Source organism: Anomaloglossus baeobatrachus, chromosome 1 (genome assembly GCF_048569485.1).
Source record: "Anomaloglossus baeobatrachus isolate aAnoBae1 chromosome 1, aAnoBae1.hap1, whole genome shotgun sequence".
Taxonomy (NCBI): Eukaryota; Metazoa; Chordata; class Amphibia; order Anura; family Aromobatidae; genus Anomaloglossus; species Anomaloglossus baeobatrachus.
Window position 1 is genome coordinate 817,218,310 of NC_134353.1, and position 11,860 is coordinate 817,230,169.

Here is an 11,860-nt window from a genome sequence, read left to right on the forward strand (position 1 = left end):
CAGTTAGCGGTGACGTCACCGCTAACCGCGGCTCCGAGAGCACCGTTGCTATGGTAACGCGTCTGTCAGCATTACCGCTAACAGCCAGCACTGATCACTCACAGAGTGAAGGCTGTACGCTGCTTCCCGATTGTAGTGAGCATTGTAGTGAGGATGAGGTTCCCCAGCCCCAAGTGATGAGCTGGTGAATCTCATCCTCACTACAATCGTCACTACTACTACACTAGAAAGAAATAAGACAGAAGACCATGGATCGTGGAGGGCTGACAGGGGGTAATAAAGATGGAGTCTCTAATGTGTCTGTGTATTTATTTCTATTAAAGTATTTTTTCTCTGTGTGGTGTCTTTTTTTAACCCTTTATTGGAGATTCTTAATGGCCGGGTCAAACGTGCCTGACATTAAGAATCTCTGGCTTAATACTGGCTGGTAAAACAAAGCCAGTATTAACTCATGATTACCCAACAAGCCACCCGGCTCCAGGGCTGTTGGAAGAGTTGGATACAGCGCCAGATGATGGCGCTTCTATGAGAGCGCCATTTTCTGGGACGGCTGCGAACTGAAATCCGCAGCAGAGGTGCCCACAAACCTCGGGCTAACCTGTGCTGCGGATTCCAATCCCCAGCTGCCTAGTTGTACCCGGCTGGACACAAAAATAGGGCGAAGCCCACGTCATTTGTTTTTTAATTATTTCATGAAATAAGTGAAAAAATTAAAAAAAATGGGCTTCCCTATATTTTTGGTTCCCAGCCGGGTACAAATAGGCAACTGGGGGTTGGAGGCAGCCCGTGGCTGCCAGCTGTACCTGGCTAGCATACAAAAATATGGCGAAGCCCACGTCATTTTTTTGGTGGGCAAAAAACTTCTGCATACAGTCCTGGATGGAGTATGCTGAGCCTTGTAGTTCTGCAGCTGCTGTCTGCTCTTCTCCATACAGACAGACAGCAGCTGCAGAACTACAAGGCTCAGCATACTCCATCCAGGACTGTATGCAGAAGTTTTTTGCCCCCTGAAAAAATTATGTGGGCTTCGCCATATTTTTGTATGCTAGCCAGGTACAGCAGGCAGGTACGGCTGCCCCCAACCCCCAGTTGCCTAGTTGTACCCGGCTGGGAACCAAAAATAAAGGGAAGCCCTTTTTTTATTATTTCATGAATTTCATGAAATAATTAGAAAACAAATGACGTAGGCTTTGCCCCATTTTTGTGTCCAGCCAGGTACAACTAGGCAGCTGGGGATTGGAATCCGCACCACCGGTTGGCCTGAGCTTTCTGGGCCCCACTGCTGCGAATTGCAGTCTGCAGCCACCTCAGAAAATGGCATTTTCATAGAAGCGCCATCTTCTGGCGCTGTATCCAACTCTTCCAGCACCTGCCTGCTATACCTGGCTAGCATACAAAAATATGGCGAAGCTCACGTCCTTTTTTTTGTAGTTTTTTGGCAAAAAAAATAAAAAATGCTTCCCTGGATTTTCCATTGCCAGTGAAGGTAACACCAAGCAGTGGGGGTTAGCAGCCAGTAGCTGCTTGGATTACCCTTAGCTAGCAATACAAAAAATGCAGCGGGAGCCCATATATATTTTTTTTAATTATTTATTTAAATAACTAAAAATAAAATGGGCTTCCCTGTATTTTGATTGCTGGACATCACAGTGCTGTAAAAATAAATCTTTAAAAAAATTACGTAGCGCTCCGCGGTATTTTTGATTCTCAGCGCAGATAAAGCAGACAGCTATGGGTTGCCACCCCCATCTGCCTGCCGTTACCTTGGTTGGCAATCAAAATACAGGGAAGCCCATTAATTTTTTCTATTTAAAAAATAGTTAAAAAAAAATGACGTTGGGTCCCCCCATTTTTGATAGCCAGCTAGGTTAAAGCAGACGGCTGTAGCCTGAAAACCACAGCTGGCAGCTTTACCGTGGTTGGGGATCCAATGTGGAGGTCCCCTCAGGCTCTTTTTTATAATTATTTTATAAATATTAATAATTACACAATAAAAGTAGGGTCCCCCCCAAATTGGATCACCAGCCAAGGTAAAGCGGACAGCTGTGGTCTGGTATTCTCAGGGTGGGAAGGTCCATAGTTATTGGGCCTTCACAGCCTAAAAATAGCAGGCCGCAGGCACCCCAGACGTGGCGCATCCACTAGATGCGCCAATCCTGGCGCTTCACCCCAGCTCATCCCGTGCCCTGGTGCAGTGGCAAAGGGGGTAATAAATCGGGTTGATACTAGCTGTAAAGTCACCTGAGATCAAGCCCAGCAGTTTGTGATGTCATGGCGTCTATTAGATACCCAACATCATAAACTGTCAGTACTAACAAAAACAAAAAATCGACAAAAGAAATTTATTTGAAAAAACAGTCCCCAAAACATTTCCTCTTTCACCAATTTATTGTAAGAAAAAAAATAAAGGGGTCCCACGACGACTCTGGACCGTCTAGAATATGGGGGGGAGACACTCAGGGAACGTATCCCCCATTTTCTAGGAGTGCGGACCCTTCATGTGAGGAGTGTGGGTGCAATGAATCTGCACTCACTCTCCCCGGGTCCACAACAGCAGAGTCCATGTCGTAATGGTTGCTATCAAAGCTGCAATGCCCTGCTCATGAGGTAAGGGCATGCCTAATCAGGAGAACTACTGTAGAGGAAGCTCTGCTCACTGGTATATAGGTGCTCAGAGGTAATAATAGATAAAATTAGTGAGTAACCTCGGCACTCTATATCTCCCAGACTAAGTCAGTAAGTCACAATGGATAGAAATGCAAAATCACTCTTTATTGGTCCGTATTAAGAAATTTTTTTTTTCATAAGCATATATGTTTTTGTCCAAAACAAGTTACAAATGACATTTCGGCCTGAGCCTTCATCAGATTGGACTTATCTGCATGTAATCATGAAAAATGACAATAATCAGTATCACATAAGAGTGAGAGAACAATAACATAAACTCGAACAATGTAGAGGTACAATTGGGATGCAGCAAAAAAATTGCAACACAGCAAGAAATGAAACACATGATACAAATGTCATAATACAGTACAAGGACAATATAGTAATGACAAATATGGGGTCAGAGTAGGCTTAGACAGCTCTGGTACGAAAGAGATGTCAATCATAAAGTAACATGTGCAGTAGGTGTAGAGCTACAGTATGCATGGCAGAGCTAATGGGTAGACTGACCATAGAAAAAGAACGGAGAAAAAGTGGAGAAAAAGAACGGAGAAAAAGTGGAGAAAAAGTGGAGAAAAAGTGGAGAAAAAGTGGAGAAAAAAGTGGAGAAAAAAGTGGAGAAAAAGTGGAGAAAAAGTGGAGAAAAAGTGGAGAAAAAGTGGAGAAAAAGTAGAGCATAAGAGGAGAAAAAGTGGAGAAAAAAGTGGAGAAAAAGTGGAGAAAAAGTGGAGAAAAAGTGGAGAAAAAGTGGAGAAAAAAGTGGAGAAAAAAGTGGAGAAAAAAGTGGAGAAAAAAGTGGAGAAAAAGTGGAGAAAAAGTGGAGCATAAGAGGAGAAAAAGTGGAGAAAAAAGTGGAGAAAAAGTGGAGAAAAAGTGGAGAAAAAAGTGGAGAAAAAAGTGGAGAAAAAAGTGGAGAAAAAGTGGAGAAAAAGTGGAGAAAAAGTGGAGAAAAAGTGGAGCATAAGAGGAGAAAAAGTGGAGAAAAAGTGGAGCATAAGAGGAGAAAAAGTGGAGGAAAAAGTGGAGCATAAGAGGAGAAAAAGTGGAGAAAAAGTGGAGAAAAAAGTGGAGAAAAAGTGGAGAAAAAAGTGGAGAAAAAGTGGAGAAAAAGTGGAGAAAAAGTGGAGAAAAAGTGGAGCATAAGAGGAGAAAAAGTGGAGAAAAAGTGGAGAAAAAAGTGGAGAAAAAAGTGGAGAAAAAGTGGAGAAAAATGTGGAGAAAAAGTGGAGAAAAAAGTGGAGAAAAAATGGAGAAAAAGTGGAGAAAAAGTGGAGCATAAGAGGAGAAAAAGTGGAGAAAAAGTGGAGAAAAAGTGGAGAAAAAGTGGAGAAAAAGTGGAGCATAAGAGGAGAAAAAGTGGAGAAAAAAGTGGAGAAAAAGTGGAGAAAAAGTGGAGAAAGTGGAGAAAAAGTGGAGCATAAGAGGAGAAAAAGTGGAGAAAAAGTGGAGAAAAAAGTGGAGAAAAAGTGGAGAAAAAAGTGGAGAAAAAGTGGAGCATAAGAGGAGAAAAAGTGGAGAAAAAGTGGAGAAAAAAGTGGAGAAAAAGTGGAGCATAAGAGGAGAAAAAGTGGAGGAAAAAGTGGAGAAAAAGTGGAGAAAAAGTGGAGCATAAAAGGAGAAAAAGTGGAGAAAAAAGTGGAGAAAAAGTGGAGAAAAAGTGGAGAAAAAGTGGAGAAAAAGTGGAGAAAAAGTAGAGCATAAGAGGAGAAAAAGTGGAGAAAAAAGTGGAGAAAAAGTGGAGAAAAAGTGGAGAAAAAGTGGAGAAAAAGTGGAGCATAAGAGGAGAAAAAGTGGAGAAAAAGTGGAGAAAAAAGTGGAGAAAAAGTGGAGAAAAAGTGGAGAAAAAAGTGGAGAAAAAGTGGAGAAAAAAGTGGAGGAAAAAAGTGGAGAAAAAGTGGAGAAAAAGTGGAGAAAAAGTGGAGAAAAAGTGGAGCATAAGAGGAGAAAAAGTGGAGAAAAAGTGGAGCATAAGAGGAGAAAAAGTGGAGAAAAAAGTGGAGAAAAAGTGGAGAAAAAGTGGAGAAAAAAGTGGAGAAAAAGTGGAGCATAAGAGGAGAAAAAGTGGAGAAAAAGTGGAGAAAAAAGTGGAGAAAAAGTGGAGCATAAGAGGAGAAAAAGTGGAGGAAAAAGTGGAGAAAAAGTGGAGAAAAAGTGGAGCATAAGAGGAGAAAAAGTGGAGAAAAAAGTGGAGAAAAAGTGGAGAAAAAGTGGAGAAAAAGTGGAGAAAAAGTGGAGAAAAAGTAGAGCATAAGAGGAGAAAAAGTGGAGAAAAAGTGGAGAAAAAAGTGGAGAAAAAAGTGGAAGAAAAGTGGAGAAAAAGTGGAGCATAAGAAGAGAAAAAGTGGAGAAAAAAGTGGAGAAAAAGTGGAGAAAAAGTGGAGAAAAAAGTGGAGAAAAAGTGGAGAAAAAGTGGAGAAAAAGTGGAGAAAAAGTGGAGCATAAGAGGAGAAAAAGTGGAGAAAAAAGTGGAGAAAAAGTGGAGAAAAAGTGGAGAAAAAGTGGAGAAAAAGTGGAGAAAAAGTGGAGCATAAGAGGAGAAAAAGTGGAGATTAAGAGGAGAAAAAGTGGAGAAAAAGTGGAGAAAAAAGTGGAGAAAAAAGTGGAGAAAAAGTGGAGCATAAGAGGAGAAAAAGTGGAGATAAAAGTGGAGAAAAAGTGAAGAAAAAGTGGAGAAAAAGTGGAGAAAAAGTGGAGCATAAGAGGAGAAAAAGTGGAGAAAAAGTGGAGAAAAAAGTGGAGAAAAAGTGGAGCATAAGAGGAGAAAAAGTGGAGAAAAAGTGGAGAAAAAGTGGAGAAAAAGTAGAGAAAAAGTGGAGAAAAAGTGGAGAAAAAAATGGAGAAAAAGTGGAACACCCTTTGGTACCTTTCATGTGGCACTAAGGGGTGCTTAGCTTTGTATTTAGCCAAAAAAATGAAAAAAAATGACGTAGGGTTCCCCCTAGTTTTGTAGCCAGCTAGGGTAAAGCAGACGGCTGCAGCCTGCAGACCACAGCTGGCAACCTCACCTTGGCTGGTAATCCAAAACTGAGGGCACCCCACGCTGTTATTTTAAATTAAATAAATAATTAAAAAAAAAAACACGTAGGGGTCCCCCAAAATTGGATCACCAGCCAAGGTAAAGCAGACAGCTGGGGCCTGATATTCTCAGACTAGGGAGGTCCATGGTTATTGGAATCTCCCCAGCCTAAAAATAGCAGGCCGCAGCCGCCCCAGAAGTGGCGCATCCATTAGATGCGCCAATCCTGGTGCTTCGCCCCAGCTCATCCCGCGCCCTGGTGCGGTGGCAAACGGGGTAATATATGGGGTTAATACCAGATGTGTAATGTCACCTGGCATCAAGCCCTGGGGTTGGTGAGGTCAGGCGTCTATCAGATACCCGACATCACCAACCCAGTCAGTAATAAAAAAAAATAGACGACAAACACATTTTTATTTGAAAAAACACTCCCCAAAACATTCCCTCTTTAACCAATTTATTAGATTGAAAAACAAATCCAGGTCTGGTGTAATCCAAGGGGTTGCCATGACGATCCACACTGTCCCAGTCAATGAAGAGCAGGATGTTCCCCATTGGCTGGGAGAGCAGTGCAGTGACCTGAGCTAACATCAATGGGTCAGCCCAGGTCACTGCAGGGGATGACAAGTGCTGCTGTCAGCGAGGTACATTACCTGCGCTGATCTCCAGCACTGCCGACAGCCCCTGTCACTGAGGTCAATGACCGGCGCCTTCACAGCAAGTATCGCGAGAGGTCCGTGACGTCACCGCTAGTCAGTCTCGGGTCGGAAGCGAGAGAAGGTGATGTGACGAGCGGCGACCATGGAGGACAGTGACAGCGCTGAGGTCGGGATGGCGGGACTTCATCACCGCAGGTAAGCCGAGCTGGACCATGTGTGTGTGTGTGTGTGTGTGTGTGTGTGTGTGTGTGTGTGTGTGTGTATGTATGTATGTATGTGTACAATACATGCCGCGGGCAGGAGGGGGCGGAGCGAGCTGAGCGGGGAAGTGTGGGCTTCCTGCACGTAACTAAGATAAACATCGGGTTACTAACCAAAGCGCTTTGCTTGGATACCCGATGTTTATCTTGGTTACCAGCTTCTGGCAGGCTGCCAGCGATGGCTCCTGCACACTGTAGCTGTGAAAAGCCCTGCTTTTTGCTGCTAGAACCGTTCTCGAACGTATCTAGAACTATCGAGCTTTTAGCAAAAAGCTCGAGTTCTAGTTCGATCGCGAACAGCCCAAAAATCACTCGAGCCTAGAACTGGAGAACCACGAACCGCGAACCGCGCTCAACTCTACTGCTAACTAATCACAGAAAAATACTCCTAAAATCTTAATTTTTATTGATTTTGAAAAAATTATTTGAATGAAAAATATCTATATAAATATACAAAGGAAACCCTAATGCTGGCATCACACGGTACGATCTATCGTCTGATCGCACGAGCGATCGTACCCACCCCCGTCAATTGTGCGTCACAGGCAAATCGCTGCCCGTGTTGCACAAAGTCGTTAAAGCGCCGTCACACGTACTTACCTGCTGAGTGACCTCGCTGTGGGCGGCGAACATCCTCTTCCTGAAGGGGGAGGGACGTTCGGCATCACAGCGACGTCACACAGCCGCCGGCCAATAGAAGCGGAGGGGCGTAAACATCCCGCCCACCTCCTTCCCTCCGCATAGCCAGCGGGTGCCGCGGGATGCAGGTAAGCTGTGTTCATCGTTCCTGGGGTGTCACACGGAGCGATGTGTGCTGCCCCGGGTACGATGAACAACTGGCGCCATGAAAAATAAACGATTTTTTAAAAATAAGCGACGTGTACACGACTCACGATTTGTGACCGATTCAGCGTCGCTCGTTGGTGTCACACGAAACGACGTCGCAAACGATGCCGGATGTGCGTCACGAAAACCGTGACCCCGACGATGCATAGCATGATAGTTCATCTCGTGTGACGCCCGCATTAGGGTCTAAATTACAAATTATCTCACAATTTAGTGGACCAGCTGGCGGTATATCCCAAAAAGAAGGAATAGTTATATCGCTCCGCCAGTCAACTTTACAATCAAGAATAAATCACAAAATCACAATCATTATAAAATCAATCAACCATGAGTTGTTTTATCTGGATCCAATAAATATCAGCATACTGAAAGAGGAAAAGTATATGTCACTATTGGGTATACAAATGGATTTACCAATATATCTTACATGTGGCAGTATGACATATGTGTATGTGTTAAGAACTTTAACACTATATGTAGTTTTAATTATATAAGACAAAATGGAAGATATGTGGTTCACTCTATTGGTGTGAATTTTACATCTAGTATTTTTTCATGCCCAAGGCAACACTTTGACCCCAATATTTTAACCCAACGCGTTTCCCCTCCTTGGGTGGAGGTTCATCAGGGGTATTGATATAACATATATTCCAATGCAAATATGTCTAATATGTCTTTTAAGAGTCCTGCTCAAGGTGATGGGATGCAGCTGTGGGACCCTATTTTCAGAGATGATGTCCTCCACCCAACTCTCTAAAAGCTGAAAGGGTCTTCAGGAGAGATGGTAGTCGAGCTGGGCTATCAGACGGTCACCTCTGTTGCTGTAGTGTCATTTTTCCTATGGTTCCAATGTGTAAATGAAACAAAATTAGTGCCCCTTTGTTATGATGTCCGAGATGGGGACCAGGATGTGGACATAATAACACAATAGGGAATGTGATAGGAGACATTTCTACAATACGTACATTCATTCTTATCTTTCTAATAGGATGACAACAGCTCTCCAGACCTGCATTTCACCAATTGTTAAGGGCACATAGAGACCATCAAGGCCCCTTTACACACTGAGACTTTCAGCGATCCCACCAGCGATTCCAACCTGGCCGGGATCGCTACAAAGTCTCTGGTGAGTCTCTGGTGAGCTGTCAAACAGGCAAACCTGGCCAACGACGCAACAGCGATCCGGACCTGTAGAACGACCTAGCTAGTCAAACACTGGAAACGAGTGATGTGTCACAATATCTGTCAATCACTATTCTCTGTCAGTCGGTCTCTCCCTCTCGGTCTCTATTCGCTCTCTGTCGGTCCGTCACTATCTCTGTCCCTCTCTCACAGTCTGTCGGTCATTTTCCCCTCCTCTCTCATACTCACCGATCCCCGGCGCGGCGCTGCACGGCATTCACACTGCTGCGGCGGCTTTTACTATTTTGAAAAAGCCGGCCACTCATTAAACAATTTCGTATTCCCTACTTTCCCCGCCCACAGGCGCCTATGATTGGTTGCAGTGAGACACGACCCCACGCTGAGTGACAGGTGTCTCACTGCACCCAATCACAGCAGCCGGTGGGTGGGTCTATACTGTGCAGTGAAATAAATAATTAAATAATTAAAAAAAACGGCGTGCGGTTGTGACGCCCTGGGCAAGCCAGGGGTCACAGGTCACGACACCACCACACACCCCACATTCCCTGCAGGCACACCGAGGTCAGAACACAAATCCTTGTTGCTCTCCTCCAGGGGCTGATGTCCACACCAGGGGGTGGGCCAGGTGGTTGGCTCCGCCCACCGAGGAGTTCACAGTCCTGGAGGCGGGAAAACCAGTCAGTTTTAGTTGGAGAGTTGAGAGAGAGAGTTGAGGGAAGTGGTAGAGGAGCAAGTGACAGGAGTGGAAGTGAAGGGAAAGTACAGCAACTGAGCCTGAAGTTGGTCCGGGTGTGTGCCCCGGACTGAGACAGCAAGGTTGGCAGACGGCGGTGACCGTCTGCAGGAGTGGCCTATTGGAGTCTACCGTAAGGACCTTGGACGGGTGGTGGCCCGGCGGTACCGGACCGGTATACAAAGAGAAGCCAGCACCATTGGCAGGGGCCTTTCGGATCCCGGCAAGGCTTGGAGTCGCCGTACAATTTGCCAAATCCGTCAGTGAAGGGGACCTCCGGGTCTCCCAACAGCCAAAGTCCCGATTGAAGGCAACCGTCCAACCATATTGGAGAGACACCACCACCGCCAAGGCACCAGTTTCTCAGGGCCAGCGCCTGCGGGCAAGAGAGTGGCTCCTCCGGCTCATATCCAAGCTGGGGAGCGGGTTACCGGTGGGAATCCATCGCTACCAACAACCATATCTAGGTGCAGGGAAGAGACAGTCACCACTAACTTGCAGGGAACATCAACACCGCAGCCGTCCGAGGGACCCGTCCAACCAGCCGTTTGTTTACCGTGAACTGTGTCATCATCCTTGGGCTGAGTGAGTACCTCCTTGCCGTGCGGCACAGCGCTGCCCCTGCGTCCCTGCACCTCAACAGGCCCCATAACCCGCCTGTCAACCATCCTAACTCCCCGTCATCGGGCCCCGGGACCACCAACCCGCTACCCACGGAGGGGAGGGCCAACATCTAGCTGCTCCATACCATCACTCCCGGGATCCCCATACAGAGCAGCGGTGGTGTCCACACAATCACCACAACCGTGGGTGGCGTCACGGACAATAAATCCCCAAAAACAATACCCCCTTCACTCACGGGCGAGGAGCGCCGCTCGAGTCCCCGGGACCCGGCCCATAGCTTGAGCCACCAAGCAGCAGTAGCCGCAGAGCAGCGGCGGCCGGACCCGAGCTGTGGGAGACCGCAGCGTTGCCACCCTCCTCCCCGTCCGCGACACGGTCCCCCCAATTTTAATACCAGCCAGATAAAGCCATACGGCTGAAGGCTCGTATTCTCAGGATGGGGAGCTCCACGTTATGGGGAGCCCCCCAGCCTAACAATATCAGTCAGCAGCCGCCCAGAATTGCCGCATACATTATATGCGACAGTTCTGGGACTGTACCCGGCTCTTCCCAATTTGCCCTGGTGCATTGGCAAATCGGGGTAATAAGGAGTTATTGGCAGCCCATAGCTGCCAATAAGTCCTAGATTAATCATGTCAGGCATCTCCCCGAGATACCTTCCATGATTAATCTGTAAATTACAGTAAATAAACACACACAACTGAAAAAGTCATTTATTAGAAATAAAAAACACAAACACATTCCCTCATCACCAATTTAATAAGCCCCAAAAAGCCCTCCATGTCCGGCGTAATCCACGAACCTCCAGCGTCGCTTCCAGCTGTGCTGCATGCAGGTGACAGGAGCAGGAGAATACACCGCCGCTCCTGTCACCTCCACGCAGCTAATGAAGGCAATAGCGCGATCAGCTGAGCTGTCACTGAGGTTACCTGGATCCAGCGGTGGATGCAGCGGTGGCCGCGGGTAACCTCAGTGACAGCTCAGCTGATCGCGCTACTTACCTCAGTTGCTGCGTGGAGCTGACCGGAGCGGCGGTGAGTAGCGCGATCAGCTGAGCTGTCACTGAGGTTACTCGCGGCCACCGCTGCATCCACCGCTGGATCCAGTGACAGCGGGTAACCTCAGTGACAGCTCAGCCGATCACGCGGCTGTCTTCATTAGCTGCGTGGAGGTGACAGGAGCGGCGGTGTATTCTCCTGCTCCTGTCACCTGCATGCAGCACAGCTGGAAGCGACGCTGGAGGTCCGTGGATTACGCCGGACATGGAGGGCTTTTTGGGGCTTATTAAATTGGTGATGAGGAAATGTGTTTGTGTTTTTTATTTCTAATAAATGATTTTTTCGGGTGTGTGTGTTTATTTACTGTAATTTACAGATTAATCATGGAAGGTATCTCGGGGAGACGCCTGATATGATTAATCTAGGACTTATTGGCAGCTATGGGCTGCCAATAACTCCTTATTACCCCGATTTGCCAACGCACCAGGGCAAATCGGGAAGAGCGGGGTACAGTCCCAGAACTGTCGCATATAATGTATGCGGCAATTCTGGGCGGCTGCTGACTGATATTGTTAGGCTGGGTGGCTCCCCATAACGTGGAGCTCCCCATCCTGAGAATACCAGCCTTCAGCCGTATGGCTTTATCTGGCTGGTATTAAAATTGGGGGGGACCGCACGCCGGTTTTTTTAATTATTTAATTATTTATTTCACTGCACAGTATAGACCCGCCCACCGGCTGCTGTGATTGGGTGCAGTGAGACACCTATCACTCAGCGTGGAGGCGTGTCTCACTGCAACCAATCATAGGCGCCTGTGGGCGGGGAAAGTAGGGAATACGAAATTGTTTAATGAGCGGCCGGCTTTTTCAAAAGAGGAAAAGCCGCCGCAGCAGTGTGAATGCCGTGCAGTGCCG